The sequence below is a fragment of the Hyaena hyaena genome, unplaced genomic scaffold, assembly GCF_003009895.1.
Source record: "Hyaena hyaena isolate Hyena2069 unplaced genomic scaffold, ASM300989v1 scaffold_847, whole genome shotgun sequence".
NCBI lineage: Eukaryota > Metazoa > Chordata > Mammalia > Carnivora > Hyaenidae > Hyaena > Hyaena hyaena.
This window is the reverse complement of record NW_024081480.1, coordinates 201,295-224,991: the sequence shown is the minus strand read 5'-3', so window position 1 is coordinate 224,991 and position 23,697 is coordinate 201,295. Positions and strand designations below refer to the sequence as shown.

At 34.4% G+C, this 23,697-nt stretch overlaps 1 protein-coding gene across 1 annotated transcript in view; it reads left to right on the top strand.

Annotated features, from left to right (window-relative positions):
* The window catches only part of SEMA3A (semaphorin 3A), a 204,203-nt gene that overhangs the window by 76,917 nt on the left and 103,589 nt on the right, over positions 1–23,697 (top strand). The window lies entirely within an intron of this gene.

Here is a 23,697-nt window from a genome sequence, read left to right as displayed (position 1 = left end):
GAGATATTGAAAGCAGTTCCATGAATTGGGCTTACCAGTAGCCTTCAACGATAAGCCCTTTTACAGTTTTTTGGCACAGAATGCCAAAAAGAACAAAAGCATTCATGTGGTGAGAAAATCATTTGTGACAGAATTTTCTTCCAAATTGGAATTCAGAGATATTCAACAAATAAAGGATTTGTTCCTCTAATATTTTTGAAATCCTAAAGATAAAATATGATTCACATGTGAGCCACTTCTCTGTAACTATACTATCTCTCTCTAAATTTTCTTAAGGTGTCCTAAAGTGATACAAAAGTGTTCTTTCAACCCAAAGGTTTAAAAGTCAAAACAGTCTGTGATATAACATCTTTGTAGATGCCTTAGAGACTAGGTGGTTTCTAGATTAAACACAATTATTATTACTTTACTGATGATCCTGGAACGATGAAAACACTTTCCCAAGGTCTCACCAGCTCAGGCATTTGCTCCTCATCAGCCAATTCCCCCTGTGCATCCTTCCTCCTTCTATCCCATACAAGCATGTAGAGTATACTTGCTGACATACCCAAGAGTTTTAAGTCAAAACTAACTTTACTACTTAAATTACTTGCTTTATATTGATGACATGAGGAATAATTCCCCGCACGTGATCCAGGAGACTTTGTATGCTTGACTTCCAGGAGAAATCTCTCCCTCTTTGCTTCCTTCTCATCTATTCCTATCATCATGCACCCCCCAAATTAAGCCTGTGGTAATTGTCCCACTATTCTGCATTCTGGAGAAAGCTCTAGAGAACTCCTTCCACATTATATTGCACTTTTTCAGCGTGTGAGGGATCATGCTGTAGAGAGCAGGAATCAGGAGAGCTGAGCTCCTAGCACAGGTTAATAGAAGAGACATGGGCTGAGAAGTCACATCTGCCTTCTTTTCTTGTTCTACAACTTATTAGCCTTGGAGTACTCGAAACATTGTTTAACCTCTCAGACTCTGTCTTATACTACGTCAAACAAAACTGAACAAAACCCCTTTGATCCTCAGTGTCCATATATTGGAAATGAGAGGTTGACTTGTTATCTCCAACTGCCTTCCAACCCTCCTAGTAAGGGCATGACCCACTGACATTTTTTGTTCTAGACACTTAAGGATTTCTAATCCCATCATTGTTAAACAAGCGTCCTATGTCACAGAGTGGAGGGCTTTTGTCTGACCTCACTTGGTACTAGATGCTTGATCCGGAATAAGCTACTTATTTTCTTTGTTTATCTTGTTTTATAAATGGCTGTTGTGAGAGTTTAACATTGTCCAATAGGTAGTAGGTACTGAAAAAAATGTTATCATTTTTAAAATATAAATCTGCATCTCAGACTGTTGTCTTTTATGTTAGTAATTGTCACCTTGTACCTCACTTGAACAGATGTTATAAATTACTGCGCTGAGCTCTCTTTGTTACTAGGTGATTCTTCACTTTATCTTCAATTCTTCCATTTAAAAATTTTAAACTTAGATGATCTTGATGGCCATTTAAATTAAAAATGCCATTTGTTCTCATATTTTTATCATTTTCCCAAAAGTATTGATTATTTTTTCTTCTTGAAGTTGCTGTTTAGTAGAGTTCACAGCATGTTTCCTTTATAACTCATTAACTATTCATTGTTCTCTTATGGGTAGGCAAGGGAAATGAAAGGTACAGGTTCAGGACCCAAGTATTTACCCAAGAAAGTGGAGGAAACCATTTCCACCCCTGAAATAAAGCATCCCTTCTAATCTCCTTTGAGGTAGAAGATTGGGATGCGAGTATTTTCCTGAGATTCTGAAACTCAGAGATTTGAAGAGAGGTCCTCCTTCAGAAGCCCAATGACCTTGATTTGCATGGCAGCTATATATTGGGAAATATTTTTCCAGACTCTTTAAGTGGTCAGAAGGAAGATGATTATGCAGTCATCTGGAGGAATTGGGGCAGTCTAGACAGTCAATCTAGGAAATTCTGGAAAACTATATTATCAAGATAGCTTGTCTAGACAATATGAAATTTAATTTTCAAATGCTTAAGCTGCCTTAAGAGAGAGTCTGCTTTAAGTTGATCTGTATGGTACTTAAAATCCAACCCTTGAATTTAAACAGTTAATCAGTTGTGAAGTTGAGAAGAAGAGAGAACGTGTGCTTCATACCTTTAGGAAAAGAATGAGAATAATGGAAAGATTGTAAGAAGATATAATATAGTGATCAGAACAGATCACTGATTGTGGGATTAGCTCTCATGAAGTTTGAAATTAGTAACTTTATTTACAAGGATGGCTTTTCATATAGAAACAGGACGTCTTTGTCTTATATTTTAGTTTATGAGTAGCATGAATACTTTGCTGTTACCTGCCCCACACTACATAAAATAATGAAATAGTATCCGTTTTAAACTTCTGTCCTGCAGAGAGTTTACATATTACAGATAATTTTATCATATCAAAAAAAAAAAAAAAGAAGCATTTTGCTTTTCATTTTTAGTATGGGCTTGTGGACATTTTGATATTCAGTTTTTTTCCTTTGTAGTGCTCTTCCTTTAAAATAACTCATTATCTTACATTGAGCTCTCCAAATTGTTGAAACCCACTGTTAGAAAATGATGCTGTGGACTTAGATTTTCAGAGGACTCATGTCACAGAAGTAAAGACATTATTTTGAAGCAATACAGGACTCCCTTTGTGATTTAATAGCCTCAGATCTTGCAAGAAGAAGTTAGCAATTGCTTTAAGTAATGATAAGTTTCCTGAGGAACCTCCACACTGTTTTCCAGAGGGGCTGTACCAGTTTACATTCCCACCAACAGTGTAGGAGGGTGCCCGTTTCTCCACATCCTCGCCACCATCTAGAGTTCTCTGATTTGCTCATTTTAGCCACTGTGACTGGCGTGAGGTGGTATCTCAGTGTGGTTTTGATTTGTATTTCCCTGATGAGGAGGGATGCTGAGCATCGTTTCATGTGTCTGTTGGCCATCTGGATGTCCTCTTTGGAGAAGTGTCTGTTCATATCTTCTGCCCATTTCTTCACTGGGTTTTCTGTTTTTCGGGTGTGGAGTTTGGTGAGTTCCTTATAGATTCTGGATATTAACCCTTTATCTGATATGTCATTTGCAACTATCTTTTCCCATTCCGTTGGTTGCCTATTAGTTTTGTGGGTTGTTTCCTTTGCTGTGCACAAGCTTTTAATCTTGATGAGGTCCTGATAGTTCATTTTTGCTCTTGATTCCCTTGCTTTTGGGGATGTGTCAAGTAAGAAGTTGCTGCGGTGGAGGTCAAGGAGGTTGTTTCCTGCTTTCTCCTCTAGGGTGTTGATAGTTTCCTGTCTCACGTTCAGGTCCTTTATCCTTTTTGAGTTTATTTTTGTGCATGGTGTGAGAAAATGATCTAGTTTCATTCTTCGGCATGTTGCTGTCCAGTTCTCCCAACACCATCTGTTAATAAGGCTGTCTTTTTTTCATTGGATATTCTTTCCTGCTTTGTCAAAGATCAGTTGGCTGTATAGTTTTGGGTCCACTTCTGAGTTCTCAATTCTGTTCCATTGGTCTATGTGTCTGTTTTTGTGCCAATACTATAATGTCTTGAGGATGACAGCTTTGTAGGAGAGGCTAAAGTTTGGGATGGTGATCCCTCCCGTTTTGGTTTTATTTTTCAGTATTACTTTGGCTATTCGGGGTCTTTTGTGGTTCCATACAAATTTTAGGATAGTTTGTTCTAGTTTTGAGAAGTATGCTGGTGCAATTTTGATTGGAATTGCATTGAATGTGTAGAGTGCTTTGGGTAGTAATGACATCTTAACTATATTTATTCTTCCTATCCATGAGCATGGAATGTTTTTCCATTTCTTTGTGTCTTCTTCAATTTCCTTCAAAAGTTTTCTATAGTTTTCATCATACAGATCTCTTGTATCCTTGAACTCCCCTATGACCCAGCAATAGCACTGCTAAGAATTTACCCAAGGGATACAGAAATGCTGATGCATAGGAGCACATCTACCCCAATGTTCATAGCAGCACTCTCCACAATAGCTAAAACATGGAAAGAGCCTAAGTGTCCATCCACGGACGAATGGATCAAGAAGATGTGGTTTATCTATACCATGGAATACTACATGGCAATGAGAAACAATGAAATCTGGCCATGTGTAGCAACATGGATGGGCCTTGAGGGTGTTAGGCTGAGCAAAATAAGTCAGGCAGATAAGGACAAATATCATATGTTTGCACGTATAGGAGGATTAGGAGGAACCTAACTGAGGAACAAGGGAGAGAAGAAGGGGGGAAATGGTGGGGGAAAGGGAGAGAGGCAAACCATGAGAGACTCTTGAATGCTGACAAAAACTGAGGACTGATGGATGTAGGGGGGAGGGGGGATGGGCATGGAGGTGGACACTTGTAGGGATGAGCACTGGGTGTTATGTGGAAACTGATTTGACAATAAACTATTTGTAAAAAAAAAAAAAAAGAAAATAATACACAACTTAGGTATTTATTTAGATATTTATTTGGAATTAAAAATCACAGCAGGTTACTAATTAAATTCACAAGTATCAAACATCATCAAATAAAAAATTACGATGATTAAAAAAATAATGATAAATAGTTTGCAGAGAGAGAGAGAGAGAAAACCCTTGCTTTGTCTTCCAGTTATGAAAATAGACCTTATTTTACACTTATTGCCATCTTAATGGCAATATTCACACTCCTGAGTACTATATTCCAAAATTTACTCTTACTGTGTAGTGAATGTCTTCTGACCACACACAGTATGTCATTGATTACTGTGTTAAACAGATTTTCTGTTTCCTGTAGTACAGTTGGGAATTGGTATCTCTATTAATTAACTCCAGTTCTATAGGATGTATGTCAGTCAATTCTTGGGTATCTGCCAGTGGTTTTTGACACTGCAGATAACTGCCAGTGATGTCACATACTTTATACACATGTGTATGTTTATCATAAAATGCATGCATTGTTCACAGAAAGAATGATTCAGAGTTAGAGTAAAGATGAGTTTTGAGTTTAAACTCTCAGCGTCCACGCCATTCAAATGAAAAGTGTAAGTCATCCTTATGAGACGGAATATTCCCAAATGGCTTATAGTATATGGTATTTCCCCTTCAAATTTACATCTGTTAATAAAAAAAAAAAAGTGTATGAATTTAGGAGGAGTATAGCTTTTCCAAAAAGTCTCTGGATGTTTTCTCAAATTCCAAACGAGCCTTTTCTATATACTGGGCAGGAAATCTAAAGCAAGAAGGACCCAGATGAGAGCTGGAAAATATTAACTCTATAAATACTCTCATAATGTCATGATCTCAATTTATGATAGAACCAAAGGAACATTAAGAAATGCAATGAAGCTTAATGGCTATCTCCAAGGTCATTTCTATGACAACCACTATATCTAGACATAAAATAAAATGTTTTGTCTGGTTCTTCCCTTTCATGAAGAATAAGACTTTGCTTTTATGCAAAACTTTGAATCAAAATGCTCTTAGTAACAGTCTTCAAGGCCAAAATGCTACTTAAGTGGTAGTTAGTGCTTTTTTTGACTAATTTATACATCTAATCTAACCTCTTCTTATTGATTTGTCTGTCTCAATATATTATGCTATTTATCCCAATAGAGCACAGGTTTATTTCTAAGAGGAAATGTACTAAAGCTGAGAAATTTAGATATATTGGTAAGACTTTGAGTTACTTTGGGGCAGGCAACTTCTTTCCGTCTTCCTTGGATTACACAATGGAGTCTGAATTTACGTTGGAGTAGACTAACCTAGGTGGGAAAAGTCAGGATTCCTTGGAGATTTCTTCTTGGCTACTCATTATTTCCACCAGAGGCAGTGTGTTCCACATATCCTCATTTGCACTGCTGACTGAGCAAAATGTTGTTAGATTATGTCATAACAGTTTCTAGGTTTTTCTTTCCTAACATTTCAATGCTTGAATCATGTTGGAAGGTGGAGTTGTACAAATTACCATGCTGAATAAATAATACCACCATTTATATTGCAAATTAAGTTTATTATAATATTTTATTATTTCTTTAATGTTTATTTTTAAGAGAGAGAGAGACTGAGCACGAGATGGGGAGGAACAGAGAGAGAGGGAGACACAGAATCTGAGGCAGGCTCCAGCCTCTGAGCTGTCAGCACAGAGTCCAGTGTAGGGCCACACCTTATGAACCATGAGATCATGACCTGAGCCGAAGTTAGATGCTTTACCAACTGAGCCACCCAGGTGCCCTTTTGCAAATTAAATTTTAAAACACTCTGATATTTGTATTTGAGAAATAGAATCATAGTTCATAAATTCTGAGGGAACTTAACAGCTCAGCAATGTATTTTTCATTAGCTATTAACATTCTAAACTCTAAATATTATCCATAAGACAGATTCTCAAAATTAATAGAACTGCCAGTTAAATGAGCTAGTAGGGGACCTAAGTTCTGATTAGAAACAAGGCTCGAAAAGAAACAAAGTTCACAAATGATAAAAAAAAAAAAAAAAAAAAAATGGTGAGAGAGAGCCAGAAATCCCTCTCACCCTATTTAAAGTGTTTCAAATCACCATTTTATTTTTTGACTTGTTTGCTCTGAATATTTGATATGAAAACACCATAGTTATGACATTAATATTCTTTTACCTTCTACTACATGATTTGATTCATTTGTAAAAAAATGAAAAAAAATTTTCTCCTCACAGTATTTCACTGTGTTTTATTCCTAAGAACAATGCCAGAAAAAAAGAAAATGTTAGCTAGCATTCAATTTTTAGGGTATTTAGCTTCATGTTTTATCAGATCTGTTTCACCTACTGCCAGAAAAATAATTGGTACCAAAATAAACAGTTTTCTAAAGGCCATCCATATTGGTTCAATGGCATCATTACCAGCTACTTATTAAAAGTCTTTATTTTATAAAGTACTCAGTTTCTGAATAGCATCTTTATTCATCATCAACAACGTAGGTATAAAGACTGACTCATATATACCATGTTAATCAAAATATGTTTTCTTCTCCTGAACTCTAATCAGCTAGTTTGGACCAAAGACCTTCCCTTTACTGCATCTAGCCTGTCACTGTAGGTGTAATCTGCCCAAGTTACTCTTTCTTCTATCTGTCTTTTTGATTGATTCCTCTGCACTCATTCCTCATATGATCTATTTTAAGAAGAAATTTATACCCATAAAGCCTTTAATCTGTTACCAATATTACATCTTACAGAAAACACAAAGAGTAGTACTAAACCCCGTTGCCTCCTCACCTGCTTGATCTGTTTTCATATTTTATTCCATTCTTCTTCCTCCGTTATGACCCTTTTGTTGCCCTTGAACTCCTGTTCTGTGTTTTCCTTCCTTTATCTCTTTGTCTCCTTGCCTAAGTTATTTCCTTTGGAACCAAACTTTAAGATAGTAGAAATACAGGTTGGATATGCAGGTGAGAAAGAAGGTGTTATCTTGGTATATTTGAAACTTAGGAGAAAAATAGCAGAGTAGACTTAAACAGAATTTCCACAGATCAGAATAGATTTGCCTTCTCTTGCAGTGTTTCAAATGGGCATCAGCAAGTTATGTTGCAGATTTGTTGCAGATGGTTCAGTTTGATGATAATCTGGAAGAAAATAATATAATTTCATTCTAAATTATTTGAATAACTACCTCATGATCATTTAAGATGTCTATTTCTTTGTTTGCTTGGGAATTATGATCATGTGGGTGCCAAAAATACTCCTTTCATTTTCTTGGGCTAATGAGAAAGAAACAAAGGTTGACTTGATATGCAAATGATATATTCTTGCCAAAAATAAGCCAAAGTAAGGTCAGAGTCGACTGTATGAAGGAAAATTTTATTGAGGTTGAAAGAGAGAAAAGTGGTTAGAAAATTAAGTCACTCCAGAGCACAGGGGAGGGTTGGTCTACTAGACCCAAAGACTGTAGCTTCTGGATGTTAGAACCATGTTCATGTTGCAAGAAGGTATTTACTCTTTACAATACATAAGGGTATCATATCACCTGCATTATTATTATTGCTAATTTTAATTTTATTTGTTTTCTAGTTTTGTTGGTGCTTAATTTTAATTACAAAGAATATTTAATTCCACAAATTTAGTTACTATTAGAAAATATATGATGGAAGGTAAATCTGACAGCACACTAAGAAGATACCTTGTGGTAGTTTTTAAGCAGATAGTGTCCCCTGTTCTCTGTGTTCACATCTGAGAGTGCTCTCTTTGCCCTAGTGTAATGTTCCCTGGTCATGGGCTCCTCATGGCTCTCAGCTGCTCCAGACTTAACGCATGTGGTTAATCTGGACAGGATGAGAGCTGGAGAAATAGAAATGACAAAGGCTGGTGATGAGAATCAGTGTGAGGTGATGAGAATAGCACTAAGGTGAAAAGGAAGGACATAATGAGAAAACCAGGACTTCTGGCATAGAAGTTTTATTTATTAAATAGATTTGAGTGGATACTAGAAATAATGGAGGCTTAACATTTATATCTTGAGTTCTTTAGATTTGTAGCTACACTTTGCTCACTTGCTACAATCAATGCCCAAGTGACCTTGGAAACAATTTGTATTCAGAGGACTGAATCAGTAGAGATACAATTGACTTTCCTAAAAATATAGGAAACATTTTTCCTAACCCAGTTCCTAATAATAATGGTGAGAAGTATAAATACAAATGTGTGCCCCCAAAGAGCTAACATGTATGTAAATCTCTAACTTCAACATAGGTGAAAACATCAGTAATAATAACAGTTATACTCCCAACAACTAACACTTACTGAGGAATAAATATGGTTGCTTTGAATGTGTTACTTCATTCAGTCTTCACAAAATCTGATGAGCTAGGTACTCTTATATTCTCATTGGACTCTTGAGAAGGTAAGGTTTTCATGAATATTGTGTAATGTACCTGAGGCAAGCATCCTGTTCGGTGGTTTGTCTCTGAGTCCACAACTTGCTTCTTTCGAAGGAAGTACTAGCAGCATGCAGTGGAAGACTAGGAATGAGTCATTCATTCTAATTTAGGGGATTAAGTTAGGGATTTTGGTGTTGGGTTTCTTTTATATTTTGAAAATACTCCATCTGTGCCTGGTTTGTACAGGTGATGACTGTAAATAAGGGGAATTCATGAAATGAGCAAAGGCATTCACATTTAACCTATATTTAGAAAAATGAGTGAAGTGTTGATAATTGTGAAAGATAGTCAAGACTAGAAGGGCAGAATAAAAGGATAGAATCATAAATGAGGAAATGGAAAATATCCCAGTGTGCAGAGAGTATAGTGATTTCAAAAAAGGAGGCTGGAAAATTAGGATCAACATGAATTTGGGGAAGCCAGTCAAGAGCAATATAAATTTTTTTAAAAATACTACTATTATTCCCATGATTGGCTTTAAAACACATTTTCATGTAAACACATTTTTGGTGTAAATGTAAATGGGTGGGCATACAGGGTAATGGATGGACATATAGCTACATCCATTTTGAAAGTGTGGCAAACATTTGAGCAGTGACATGATGAGAGCTTAAACTAATATTGAGTGAAAGATATTAAGTATATTTAAAATCCTTACATGAAAACAAAAATAAAAATAATATCCAAATCTCCTAAGCCGCTAGGTGAAATACAACTGAGAAGAGGACACTGTTTACATTCTCCAGTAAAAAATACTTTCCCACTTCCTTTGTGATCATTAGACAAACGTCTTTTGTAGCATATTGTGGTTCATGCACACTCAGTTTTCACTTCTGAGTCTACAAATGAGCTGAATTTATGTGTGCATAAAACATTAAGCTATCATATGCAACGTTAGGTGAATTTCTCACCTGTACTGTATCTCACAAAAGCATGATTTCTCCAAGCTTGTAAATCCAGAGAGTGCTATTTTCTGTAATACATATGTGAAAGCAATTCAAACACATTGTTTAAAAAATAAAAATAAAAACAAAAAACAACAGAAAGAAATAAAATATATAGTACTTAGAAACAGTGATTTTAATGAAAAATCTGGGCTTTATTTTTAATTTCATTTTTACATTATAGCTTATACTGATTCTGTGATATTTTTATGAAAATGATATATCTGATTTATCCATTGTTAGCATGTTCAGTTTCTCTCCTACAACTTTTCCCCATGATTTTTCATTATTTTTATTACTATTAATGGCTGTCATTGTTGGAATACTTGATGACTTTATCAGTATTATAGTCTTTTATTTTCATAACTTTGTGATGAAAGTGTTATCTCTATTTTTCAGTTTGGGAAACTGAATTTTCGCATGTTTCAACAACATACTTATATGACACAACTCGTCAATCTGTTGTCATAACCGTTCTAACATATCGCTTTTCTGGTGACAGAAATCTTATGTCTGATATTGTACCACTTTTACCTTATTGGAATGATGCTGCATCATGTTTTCTTTATTAGTTTTTTCTTTTTTTTTTTTATTGTGGTAAGAACACTTAACACAAGATCTACTCTCTTAGTACATTTTAAATGCACAATTCAATATTATTAACTCTAGGCACAATGCTGCACAGACAGCCTCTGGAATTTAGTCATTTTGCATAACTGAAACTTTGTACTTGCTGAGAAGCAAATCCCCATTTCCACTACCTACAACCCCTGACAACCACCATACTACTCTCTATTTCTGTGACTTTGACTATTTTAGATTCTTCATGTAAGTTGAATCATAGAGCATTTGTTCTTCTGTGATGGCTTCATTTTATTTAGTACAATATCCTTCAGATTCATTCCAGTATTATTTGCAGTAGCTAAGATAAAGTAACAACCTAAGTATCCATCAACAGACGGATAGATAAAGAAAATGTGGTAGATACATAAAATGGAATATTATTAAGCCTTAAAAAAGAAAAAAAAAGCCCATTATTCAATAATACAACTCTCAAAACAACGAATTTCAAGCGAAATGAATTACAGCTTGCATTATTAGGAAACTTCTTAAAAGAAACATTAAGTTCTTGAGGGTGTTATGCTGAGCGAAATAAGTCAGGCAGAGAAGGACAAATATCATATGTTTGCACGTATAGGAGAATTAGGAGGGACTTGACGGAGGAACAAGGGGGAGAAGAAGGGCGGAAATGGTGGGGGAAAGGGAGAGAGGCAAACCATGAGAGACTCTTGAATGCTGACAAAAACTGAGGACTGATGGATGTGGGGGGGAGGGGGGAAGGGCATGGAGGAGGGCACTTGTGGGGATGAGCACTGAGTGTTATGTGGAAACTAATTTGATAATAAACTATTTGAAAAAAAATTATCACAATAAAAAAAAGAAAAAAAAGAAACATTAAGTTCTTTGTGTTAAAACTGTGACAGTGCCTGTCAGCTTGGTAAAATTTCATGGCAGCAACAAATTCATGGAGTCTTTTAAAGGACATGATAATAATGTAATCAGGGAGTCATGTTTCAGTAAAAGCAGTGCTAGGATACCTCACAGAAACATACTTTCTGTTTCTACTAATTCTCTCTGTATAACCTTGATGTTGAGCAAAGATAAACAGAGTGTACCTACTTATAGTTCTACTCAGACACACAGGAGAGTGTTAATATGTTTTATAATCAAGGAGAATTGTAATTCCTTTTTGTTCCAAAGGGAAACGCAGAATCCATAGCATTAATACAAATATATTTTAAATAGAACACTTGAAACAAGAAAAATAAAAATTAGTTTTCCAACCCTCATTTAAAGTAAAGTTAGCAGTGAAACATGTCCTCTAACTTTTTCTTAATATTTTGTTTATGTACTATTTCAAAAATATAGAAAAGTCTGGATACTGATCTATATAAGATTATAGATTTTCTAATAAACGGAAAATATGTAATTTTATATGGTATACAAATTATCGAGTAACAGAAAATTGATAGTAATTATTCAGTATTTCTTAATATAAATGGTCTTTTTCAATCTACTTATGCCTCTGAAGATATTGAAATATTAATGTCTTTGAAAAATGCTACATTTTTTACTGAAATTTAATTTTGTACTTAAGAGTCTTTAAAAATTTCAGCCAAAACAAAGGCATTTAGAGAAATGTAAATTTACATGAAAGGACATCCTTTAATCATTGCCTAAAAACTTAGGTGGCATTAACCTTGAAATTTTATTTAACACAGTTGCTTCTGTCTTTACATATTTTGCTCTTATACTTTATTGATTTAAATCTATTTCTTTAAAAGTTTTAGAAAATTTGGTATCAGTGCCCAAGTACAGCTTTGAGATTTATACATTTACATGCAGGCAATATAGTTTCAAATTGTTAGAAATCAAAGTGTATAGAATGACTGCTTTCCATTTTTATTTTATTTTTATTTTCCAGTCTGACATTTTAATTCAATTTTGCATCTTTGGTCACTGAAAGCAATCTCAAGAATTGCTGAGTGGTTAAAAAGGGAGTCTAATGGGATCTAAAATCAATTCACAGGTCTGTCACTGATTCATTGTGTGACTTTTGCTGCCACTGAAATGACATTAAATTGGTCTCCTCAAAATTTTCACACCTCAAGATTTCTACTGTGATAAAAAAAATAGTTACCTAAAATGCATTATGCATATTCACTTAAGAAAATAGGTTGATCATTAAGTACAGAACAAGCTTCTATTTCAGCAGGTTACCTCACTTGAGATGATTACAAAGCTTTACACAGAGGCTGAAAGTCTGAATCTCTCTAATGTTGCAAATGGGGTTTTGTATACATGCCAGGGTTCAAGCTCCTTTTAAGTGCTTCTATCCTGGCAAACATTTTTTCTTTTGATTTACATTTTGTTGGCATTTAATAGCTGTCTTACCTCATATTTAAATTACTTAACCTGGAAATGATGAATATTTAGTGCCCCACATTTCTTGACCTTTGCTGGCCAAAATCCTGGAGGCAAATGTAAGATTTGCCCTAAGGAATACCTTTTCTTTGTATTATCTCATTCTAGATAGCAATTCTAGATAATGCCTTGACACTGCATCAAATTTTTGCTAACAGCAATATGGCATTTTTTAAAGTTCATGCTAAAATTCCATAGTCTCTTGGATATAAGTAAAAATCGTTTTCCCCTAGAATAAGGTATAATAACTCATCTGATGAATAGGAAAAGATTATGTAAACAGTAAGCAAAATATAACCATTTTTACAATGCAAACATTCAGAAAATTAGAAGTGAACTGACATACCGTTGCTTATAAAGTACATCAGAGGCAATCGGTAGTTCCCAATGTCTTGATTAAAAGCAACTTGAGGTACCAAAAAAAAAAAAGTTTGCTGGATGAATGACAAAAACTTTAATCACATTTACTTTTCTACTTTGCACTTATCAAGTCCAAAAGCTCTAATAATCTCCTAAAACAGAAATGAGAAATATATTTCAACTATGCTGCTAAGAAAAATATTTGATCTGGAAAGATTTTAGTACCAAAAATTAAGTTGGAAAATTTGATGTCTGTGTAACTGCTTCAGGCCAGTACTATGCTGAACACAGAGCTCAAACTATCATATCTCACTTAAAAAAAAAAAAAAAAACAACTTACGAAAAAATATATCCATAGTTACATTGTGACCACAATTCCATAAAAGTCTTGTTCAAATATATATATTTATGAAATACCAAAGCTTAGTGTTAGCATGAAGCTCATCTAATTTCTGTTCTTCATTTTTAATACAGGAAATTTAAACTCAGATTGCTTCTAAAACCTGATGGCTACTTGGTGGCAAAAGCTGAACTGAAACTCAGTTCTCCTGACAGCTGATTCAGAGTCCTTTCTAGTTCACTACATTGACTTCACTCTCACTGCCAAACATGTAAAAAAAACCATGAAGGGATTTTCCATGGATGCCAAGCTTTGTAGAGTATTTTTTTCCAAAATTAAAGTGAATAAGTAACCTTAGATATTTATTTTTAAAAATATAGTTATCTTTTACTTTCTTTAGGGGTTCATGGTCTGATTATAAACATTAGCAACTAATTTCAGAGAATTGTATGACTTATTTAACAAAAGTAATATTTCTTTATTGAAAATGAGTCAGTTGCCTCCTCAAAACAAAATTTGAACATTGTTTCAGTACTTTACACTGTTTCCCTTTATTCTAAAAAAGTAGCTCGATTTAAGAGATTTCTATTAGTTGAAGCAGTCAACACATATCAAATATTATCAAAGAAAATAATTGAAAACATTAGGGAAGCAACCAGAACACAAGAATCATGCAAAATTTCACCCACACACCTCTGTATACAATGGACAAGAATGACTAAATGCTTTGATCTTTCCTGGATCACATGAAAGAGAAAAAGGGAAGAAAGCAACATCTGTTAGGAAAAAAAGTTTAATGAACAGGGTGGAGGCTAGTTGAGTGCTGACATAAAATATGAGAAAAGAAAAATTCAGAAACAACGTTATTTATGGTCACAGACCTCAGTGGATCCAAAGAGATAAAGTCAGATTCACAAAAAAGATATTAAAGTTAATGCAGTTTGATTTATATTTAAAATATGTATAATTCCTATTGTGAATACTCTTTGTTTTTTCCTGTAATTATTATCAATAGGAAGTGTATATATATATATAATATTGTATGTCTATATATATGACTTTCGTACATAAAACTGTATATCATATATTGTATGTGTGTGTATATTTATATCCATATGTTATGGCAGTATATTAGACAAAATTATGAAGGTGTAATATGAAGAATATAAGTCAATTTGGACTGCCTGAACATACATTTGTAAATATAGGCCTTAGTTTATTTTCTATTTAACTTAAAGAAATAAATGTCTGTTGTGGGAAAAGTGATTGTTTTAAAACAGATCAGTTTCATGTACAGGTGAAATTTGCCTGGGCATTGTCCATCATTCAACTGTTATTGCAGATATCCACAGCAAAGGCATTTTATCAGTGTTTTATAAATTTATGGGACTTTCAGTTTTATGAGTTTTTGTATCCCAAAGGATGGTGGTGTTCCTGGTGTTTTTTCTTTTTTTGAATTGGTATCATATTATGCTGTTATAAGTATAGATTCCACTGTCATGTAATTTGGTATTTTCAGGGATTCTGGATGTTACAACAGCTGTTCCCAGTCTTCTATCTAGTGGATGACATGCACAATATTTTTCTCATATATGCATAAGAATATTTTGGAATACAAGTAGGTAAAATAATGACGTTAGAGCCTTAACCTTAATTGGATATAAATTGTTAAAATATAGTAACAAAATAAAAACTATTGAAAATGTACATAATTTAAGTTCATGGAAGCAAGCCATACTGAAGTCAGAGAAAGTGAATCAAAAGCAAAAAATGGCAAGAAACCATAATCTTAAATGTAGTGAGAAAGGATGTAGGAAATACAAAAAGATATTTGCTGCTTACAGATTATGCCTGTATGTAATAGACTAAGTCGACTTTTCTCTTAGACACTAGACCGCAGATGTAAAGATCACCATTGATATATGGTTCCATTTGTTAAAGTAATACTCTTCCATCATTACTTCTTGTCTTCCACCACTTGGCCCGTCCAATCAGATTTCCACACTGAAGCCAGAGCACGCTTCTTAGAAAGCAATTGGTGGCCTATTTCCCTGGTTTGAGGACATTCTCTTGCTTTCTTTTAATCCTAGCAGTTAGGGTAATCTCCTTTTTGGTCTTAGTCCTTCCTACCTTTGCATCTTTTTTTTTGGGGGGGGGGAGGGGTACTCTTCCCTTTTCCTCTCCTGAAACTCTGGAGTTTCTTTTCTTCTTTCACTTCTTTTTCATTTCTAGTCTCTCTTCTTTTGAGTCTTGGTAGCTATTTTTTTTTTTTTTCTATTTCCAGGATCTTTCTCCTGATATTTACTTTAATAGATCCATCTGATATTTCTGATCTCAATCCATGCATTACTTCCTTAGTTTCCCTCATTTTTCTTGTATTATAGTTAAACTAATACATACTCTCATAGCAGCCCAAGCAACTTGTGTTAAGTTCTATAATAATGATTAGAGAATTAGCCTGAAACAGGATATATATCATAAACTCTGAACTGTTAGGGATCATGTCTATATCTCTTAAGGATTAATTATTCTTGTAATTTTCCTGGGCAAAACGTCACAGTGTACAAATAGGAATGAGAAATACATATCCTCAGCTGGTTTGAACCTTTGAATAACACCAGATAGTCTCTTTAAAAAAATCATGGGTACTCCATATTTCAATATGAGTCATTTTATACATTTGATGTATATTGCTACCTTTATGTCAGGAATAACCCATACTCCTTAACATAAAAGCATGCAGAAATTTTATATTTTTGATTTTTTATTGGTATAATTGTTTTATCCCTCACATGCATAAAGTCTTAGTACAGATTAAATTAAATTTTCACAATAACATTTACACACATCTGCAATTGAAAGTTGTTTGCTGTTAGGGAGCCTTTATGCACAAGTCAGTAAAGTAGTTGAAGGATATATATGGCCAAACTTAAAGGAAAGATGAAGAAAGGAAGGGAGTGTCAAAGAAGGAAAGAAGGAGGGAAGAAGAAAAGGAAGGAAGGAAGGAAAAAAATATACCTCAAAAGCCACTTTGATAAAACAGGTGGGGCTAATTTACTGCACAATAATAGTAACAACAGCAGCAACAATGCTCTATTAATTTATTTTTTGGGCCCTTTGTTCAAAATAGAGTAGAAATTCTGTTCTCTTCAGTACTCTAAGTATTGATGGAGATTCTTTGGGTGCTCTCACTTCTAACCTAATGTCTGTGTTAAAGTCCACATTTCACTCCTGGAGACTAACACAGGAAGCAATAAATACAATAAGCAATGTGATGTTGAGCAGCGGCTTCTCTTCCTGACAGTGTAGGGAAGTGGGAGTTTTAAGGTGAGAGGGCAAGGAGACAAGTAGAAGGCAAAGGCAGAAATACGTACACACTAACATTCAAAAGATAATAACTGAAGGTAGCATCACAAGAAAACTATGCTCCTTTCTTTCAGTCTCGAATTAAAGCTCTCTGAGGATAAAGGAAAATTTTATTTTGGTAAAAGAATTGCCTTTCATCTTCCCCCATCAGGATTTAATTGGCAGGAGATGACACAGCCTGCTTAACAATCAGGTATTTCAGAGGTTGAGCAGCTTGACAGGGAGCAGGTTTCCCTGGGCTTCCTTTAAATGCCTTTTTCCCCACTCTGTGTGAACACCATGTATTTGGCATGCATAAAGCATTAATCCACTAATACTGTCAGAGAGTAGACCCATGGATTAACTAGAATTCAGACCTTGGAATTTGGCAGAATATAGAGTTAAGTAAAAATACAACACTCATGTCTGTGATTGAAAAAAATACAACATTGTAATATGGCATTATATTTGTTCATAGCTTACTGATTTTGATTCTAGATATTTAAAGCATTTTGTTTTCTGTATTGCTTGACAGGTTAGGAAAAGCGTATCATAATCAAAATCACTGCATGTTTTTGACTGAAAATAACTCAAGTTAGCTCTTATGACTTATTAGTAAGTTAATAAATTTCTGGATATTCATTGTGAGAAAAGTATAAATATATTTCCTGAAACATGGAGTCAGAGTAAAGTCCTTTAGCCTGACTGTTTAGAAACCATTTTGTATTAACCACAGTGTTAGCTAGAAAAAGGTTTAATTCTGCCGTTTTACCTCAAAGAGATACTGTGATCAAATGTATTTAACCTAGTAAAACGCTCTGCTGAATAGATTCTGAGTTGTGATGCTAAATACTCCTTATTCTGATTCTTTCCCACCTCTTGCCCCTAGCTCTCTGGATGATAAGGTGAATGCTTTTAGTTTGGAGTTTTTCTCTTATGATGAGATGTGAAATATACTGTGTTTTGTGTAAGAGTATATTCTTTTTATCAGTTTACACAGTTTTCTACAGCAAGCCATCTGATGCTTGTTGGACACTAGATAATATTTGTTAATTTGAGTAAATCAGTAACCACCGGTGTCAGCCTAGTTATTATGACTTTAAAAGTACCAATTTTAAATATTCTCATTTTTAATAGAAAAAGCACGTAATCACTATTTTGTCCCATTTTGATTTTCTTGGCTTCCAAAAAATGTAAATGCCATTTTATTTTTGTTGGTTCAACTCTGTTATGTGCTTCCTTTTCATTGCATTTGAGTTGAATGTTTTCTCCTTGTGGAGAAAACATACTATTACTATTGTTGTGCCCGAATCGCGAGTCCCCTGAGACCCCCGAGGAGCCGGCACCGATGCAAGTACATAAGGGTCTTTATTACAAGCTCGAGCAGGGGCTCACCCGTCAACCGGCACAGCGGCAGCAAGGAGAAGCCCCGAACAATAGCAAGCAGGGTTTTTATGGGGTAAGGGACGGGGTGTTACAGTGCATGCGTTGTACATATAGCATCATCACATAAGCACCAATCATAATTGTACAGCACCCATGGTTATAGTTTTGACCATTCAGTATCTGTGAGGCGTCCGTTACTTTTGGCGGGACCCAATCATGACCTTTGAGAATCCTTTGAAAATGACCAATTATAAGGTGAGCTCAAAGGGCCTACGTGGGGTTTAGGCAAGCTTGAGTAATGATTGGCTAGTTTATACAGAGTAACTACCTGCAGTTCCCAGCCCTGACTCAGACACAGGAATGTTACACATTTCTTTTGATTGGCTGATCCGAGGGTGGGCCTGAGGGTGGTTTCAGCTGAAGCTTTTCCTGGAACTGGGCTACATGCAGCCGACGTTGCTCTTAATGGAGGACTTAATTTCAGGCTCCTCACTATGTGGTAAGCTCTTCTGCACATAGTTAGGCAAGTTATCTGCAAACATTGTGTTACTGGCCTGTTGTTTAAGGAGCAAACATTAAAAAAATACATTTTCAGTAATGAAAAGGAGGGCATCTCATGATTCAGCAGCCATTAGCACTCTGTCAAATTCCTAGATTTTTATTAAACATACATGTTGATTTTTTCCTAAGAAATACTCAGACTTTATAGCTACATAAATAGTTTTACCTACAAACTTCTTAGCAAGAACTATAGGCACATACACCTCCACTGGAACTTAAAAAATAAAAAGGATCTTATACAATATTTGTATTATTTTTTTATTCAGATAATATATGGAACCAAACTTCAAATCTTTCAAATATTCACAAACACAATTTCTTTATTTTCTATAATAGGAAAGACCTAATTTCAAATTTTTTATAATATAATAATAATATTGAGATTTTCAAATACATTGTCCTTCAACTATTTTAAATGTCATAGTATTTAGTCTTATGTTAGATATTTAAAATTTAAAAATCAATTTTGAATTATATATTTCATAACTTTTAAAATTGAGTTTCATAGCACAAAAGGCTTCCTTTCTAGGTAAGAAATGTAGCTGCTTAAAGTAATATACAGTATACTTAAACCATTATTTGTTTCTATATGTTAATATATATAATAGTTTTATGTATATATGAAATACATATATATTATATAAATTAATAATATATATTATATACACACCATCCTTGAGAGCTGCATAATTATAAAAGAAGCACACCATTTCTAATGAACCTTGCAATGAATTTACCATAAAAAAATGCTAATAATTACTTTGAAGGCATGGCTATGTTTTTATTAGATGTTTTGGGAATTTGAAATTGTAGTATAACTGTACATGGTTTAAATACGTATCATTGCAACCAAGTAACTGAAGGTAACAGAATGTTAAATGCCTATCTTCAAAACTGCACTTGAACTAAAATCAGTAATTTTTTAACATGTTCTATCTATGAAACAATATTTACAGTATGGTGTTTGTTTTAATAATAATAGTTGACAGTTTTTTGTAGATGTGTACGTACAAAGAATTTGCTGTCAATATAGATTTATTCATTTTAAAATGGCAAAATTTGTACCAGTCATACCAGTGGCAATATATGTAACACATATTCTTCCACAAGTGGAGTACCCAACTGAGATGAACTGAGATCTTGACATTTTTGTTACTATTGAAGGGGAAGTGTTTAACACTACTCTGAAAATACAGATGAGTGTTTACATATAATTTTTTTTACCAAATGGCCTTTTTTTCCTAATAGCTCTAAACTGACTCATCATTGGGTCTTAGGAGAATTATTACTTCAATGACAATTGTACTCTTAGTATAAGCTCAAAACAGTTAAGCAGATAACTTTAAAACCCACTTCATTGTTTCAAATTCTGAAAAAAAAATACCATGCAAGAACACTCAGAACATCATTCAGAAAGACTTCTCGCTAAGAAAGGAATGATTATGCCTTATTTATTTTTGAATTCACAAACTGGCATTTCATATTATAGTTGTTTTCATTTTGTTGGGCAGGAAGTTGAAAACAATAGGATCATGTATATCATACCATTTTTAAAAATATGTCAAATTTTGTAGTCAATAATAAAATATTCTGTTATCTTTAAAATGTTAAATGTGTTTCTGTGATCAGTCAATGTACAGAAATGGTACTCTCCACACAGAGTACCATTTGTCCTATATTTATGCCAGGAGTAAATAAAATGAACGAAGGAATCTTGCCTTAAGGAACGTAGAATTTACTTAGAGATGTAAATCTGCCAAAGTCAGCAAACATATTTTCAACAAATACTTCTTTTTGTGCTCACTTTATGATATCAACATTATGGATTTATATCTGAAAGATAAATTTGACCTCTTTTCTGCTCTCAAAACCTGCATGAGCATTTGGGGAAGAAATTGATACGTAACATAAAGCAGTGGTCAATTATCATACAGTTGTGTGGAAAGTACCACAGAGGCCTCAATTTTGGAATACTCAATTTACCTAAGAGTATTTAAACTAGTTCCAAAGCAGGTCCAGACAGGAATAGGATCATTTCTACAAATGGGAGGTACACAGAGTAATAAAAGTGAAACATGATGCAGAAATATAGAGGAAGCGCAATGACAGTAAAATAATGTAAAAATGCCATAGGTTTTCAGAGAACAGAAGTCACTGGGAAATAAGTGTTCAGGAAAGGTTTCAAGAGGACAGTAATAATAGCAGTAACAATAAAATGACAACAATAAGCTATTTTTGAGTTATTTTTGAACACTTTTATGTATAACTTCTGATTATACCTCAGAACTCCACTTAGATTTTCTGTCAGAGAAGCCTTGTCTGGCCACCTCATTCCCACTACCAACTTAGGTTAAATCACTGTCATTTTTCTCGTATAATAGTATTCTTCAGCAATATACATGGCAGTTACATGAGCATTGTATATGTATTTGTTTAATGTCTGTCTTCCCTACACAACTGTAAGTGACAGAGAACTTGATAGTATATGTATCTTATTCAATTCTGCAACTTTAACCCCTAGCATGATGTGGGATCATATGTGGGATATTGTAAAAATTGGGGCTCCTGGGTGGCTCAGTCAGTTAAGTGTCTGACTTCGGCTCAGGTCATGATCCCACGGTTTGTGAGTTAGAGCCCTGCGTGGGGCTCTGTGCTGACAGCTAAGAGCCTGGATCCTGCTTCAGATTCTGTGTATCTCTCTCTCTCTAACCCTCCCCTGCTCATGCTCTGTTTGTTTTTGGCTCAATAATAAATTCAACATAAAAAGGAAATTTAAGAATGTTGTAAAAATTATTGAGTACATTTTCAAACACTATGCCAACTACTTATCTTATTTCATTGCTATAGTAGTCTAAATAGGCAGATTGTATTTTTTTTTTTTGCATATTATAGATGAGAAAACTGGGAATTAGGTCCAATAACCAATGAAAATCACACACCTAGAGAATCCCAGGGTCACAGTTTGAACTCAGGTCTATTATATAACTACTAACCTCTTAATACAGTAATTATATTAAGCTATTTGAAAGTAAATCCTGATAATGACCTGAAAGGGTTTTGATAAATGCACAGAACAAAATAAATATTTTTACTAAAAAAGAAAACCACAAAGACATGAAACTAATGCCAAATGTACTATTTTTGTCAGATAGTGAAGAGAATATGCTCAGTAGACCATTTTGCTAAATTAGAAAGTAGAAAAACAATGAAGTTGGGCATTAGCCTTAGGCCACATTCTAAGGAATTTTGAGAGAAAGTTATATATATGAAAAAGAAAGCTACTGAGGATTGTTGAGTAGAAAGTTAATATAATGAAAGCAGGTTTTATAGAATTTTAAACTGCTAGTGGAGTATGTACTGAAATGATGGGTAAAACAGGAAAGAGCTGGAAAGCTAAGCAGAAGTCTGGTATTGATGTAATCACAGCCAATACTTGAACAGTGACGGTAGAAGAAAAAATATATGACGTTCTTTGGTCAAAGGATAGAAAAGATTTAATAATTGATAGATAATAAACAATAAATGAAACCGATAAGCCAAGGATATATCCTGGGCTTTGAACGTGTGTGACAAATATCGATGAGTTCATTGATGAGATTTGGAGCATCATTTAGAATTGACTTGATCATAAGATCCTGGTGTTGAGAAGAGAGTGCAGTGCTTGTTTTCCACTGTGTCGAGGTTATGATTTGGAAGAGTCATCCAAGCAGTGTGTCACTTAGGCAAGTATTGAGCTGAAGGAAAAAAAAAAAAAGTGTAGTCAAAGTGTAGTCAAAGAGGTCATGAGTTAGAAGTTTTGAATAATAACTAAGGTGAAATGAAATACAAAAAAGCCCAGGACCACACCTTAGCAAAGTCACTTTTGGTGAAACCAGGGAGAAGTGATGAAAGAACAGGAAACGGAGATAGGGGTAGAACAAACACAGAATCAAGTTAAAACAGAAAATCATACTTTGAAATAGGCACTCAGAATCTCCATGTTCAATGAAAATACAAGGAACATCCGATATGACCCAAAAATAAAAAAAATAAAATAATAAAGTAAAAAAGCCTTGGGAAAACTCCAAGGCAGTTAGAACAAGAAAGTCATTGATGTTTTCCAATATGGACCTTCCAGTGGAAGAGTGGGAATGGAATTCAGGAAAAGTGTTGGTGTTGAAGGAATACTTGAGGAAAAGGGATAATTAAACAAGTGTATGTGAAATTTGTGTCTGAAAGGAACCTAATTCAAGGGAGTGTAGGTCAGGAGGAAAAGAGAATTGTGCAACTGACTAAATTTATCTTTATGTGTTTAAAATATATTTCCCAATTAATCCTTTGAAAAAACCCCAAGACTTATCTTTGTTTCTCAGGTCTGTCGTTAGCTACACAGGCCCCTGGTTATCATTTTGAGCATATGAAGAAACAAGTTAAGACAGCTTCTGGTAGAGCATGATTAGAAATAATTGTTCCTTGTTTCCAGAGTATTTTCTCAGTACACAAACCACATCTTTTTTGCTGTGGATTTCTAAAATCATAACATTTCATGTAACAACAGCTTGAACAGCTAAACCTGCTATCTTCTATTATAATGCCTTGGCCATGGATATAATTATTGTAAATTCCAGCTCTGTTAATGATCAGTTATACCCCTAGAGCATAAGCAATGTCCTTGACTTTCAGATGAATACATTGATATCTACCACATAGCACATTTGTGAGGGATATAAATATAATATGAAAATAACAATAAAAATAATAGCAGAGTTTCTGTCTTACTGTCACATATGAGAAAACAGGCTTAGGGAGGGGAAGGTCAGAGTCACACAACCTATGCAGCAGCAGAGCCTGGACTCGAACCCAGGTGCTCTAATTCCAC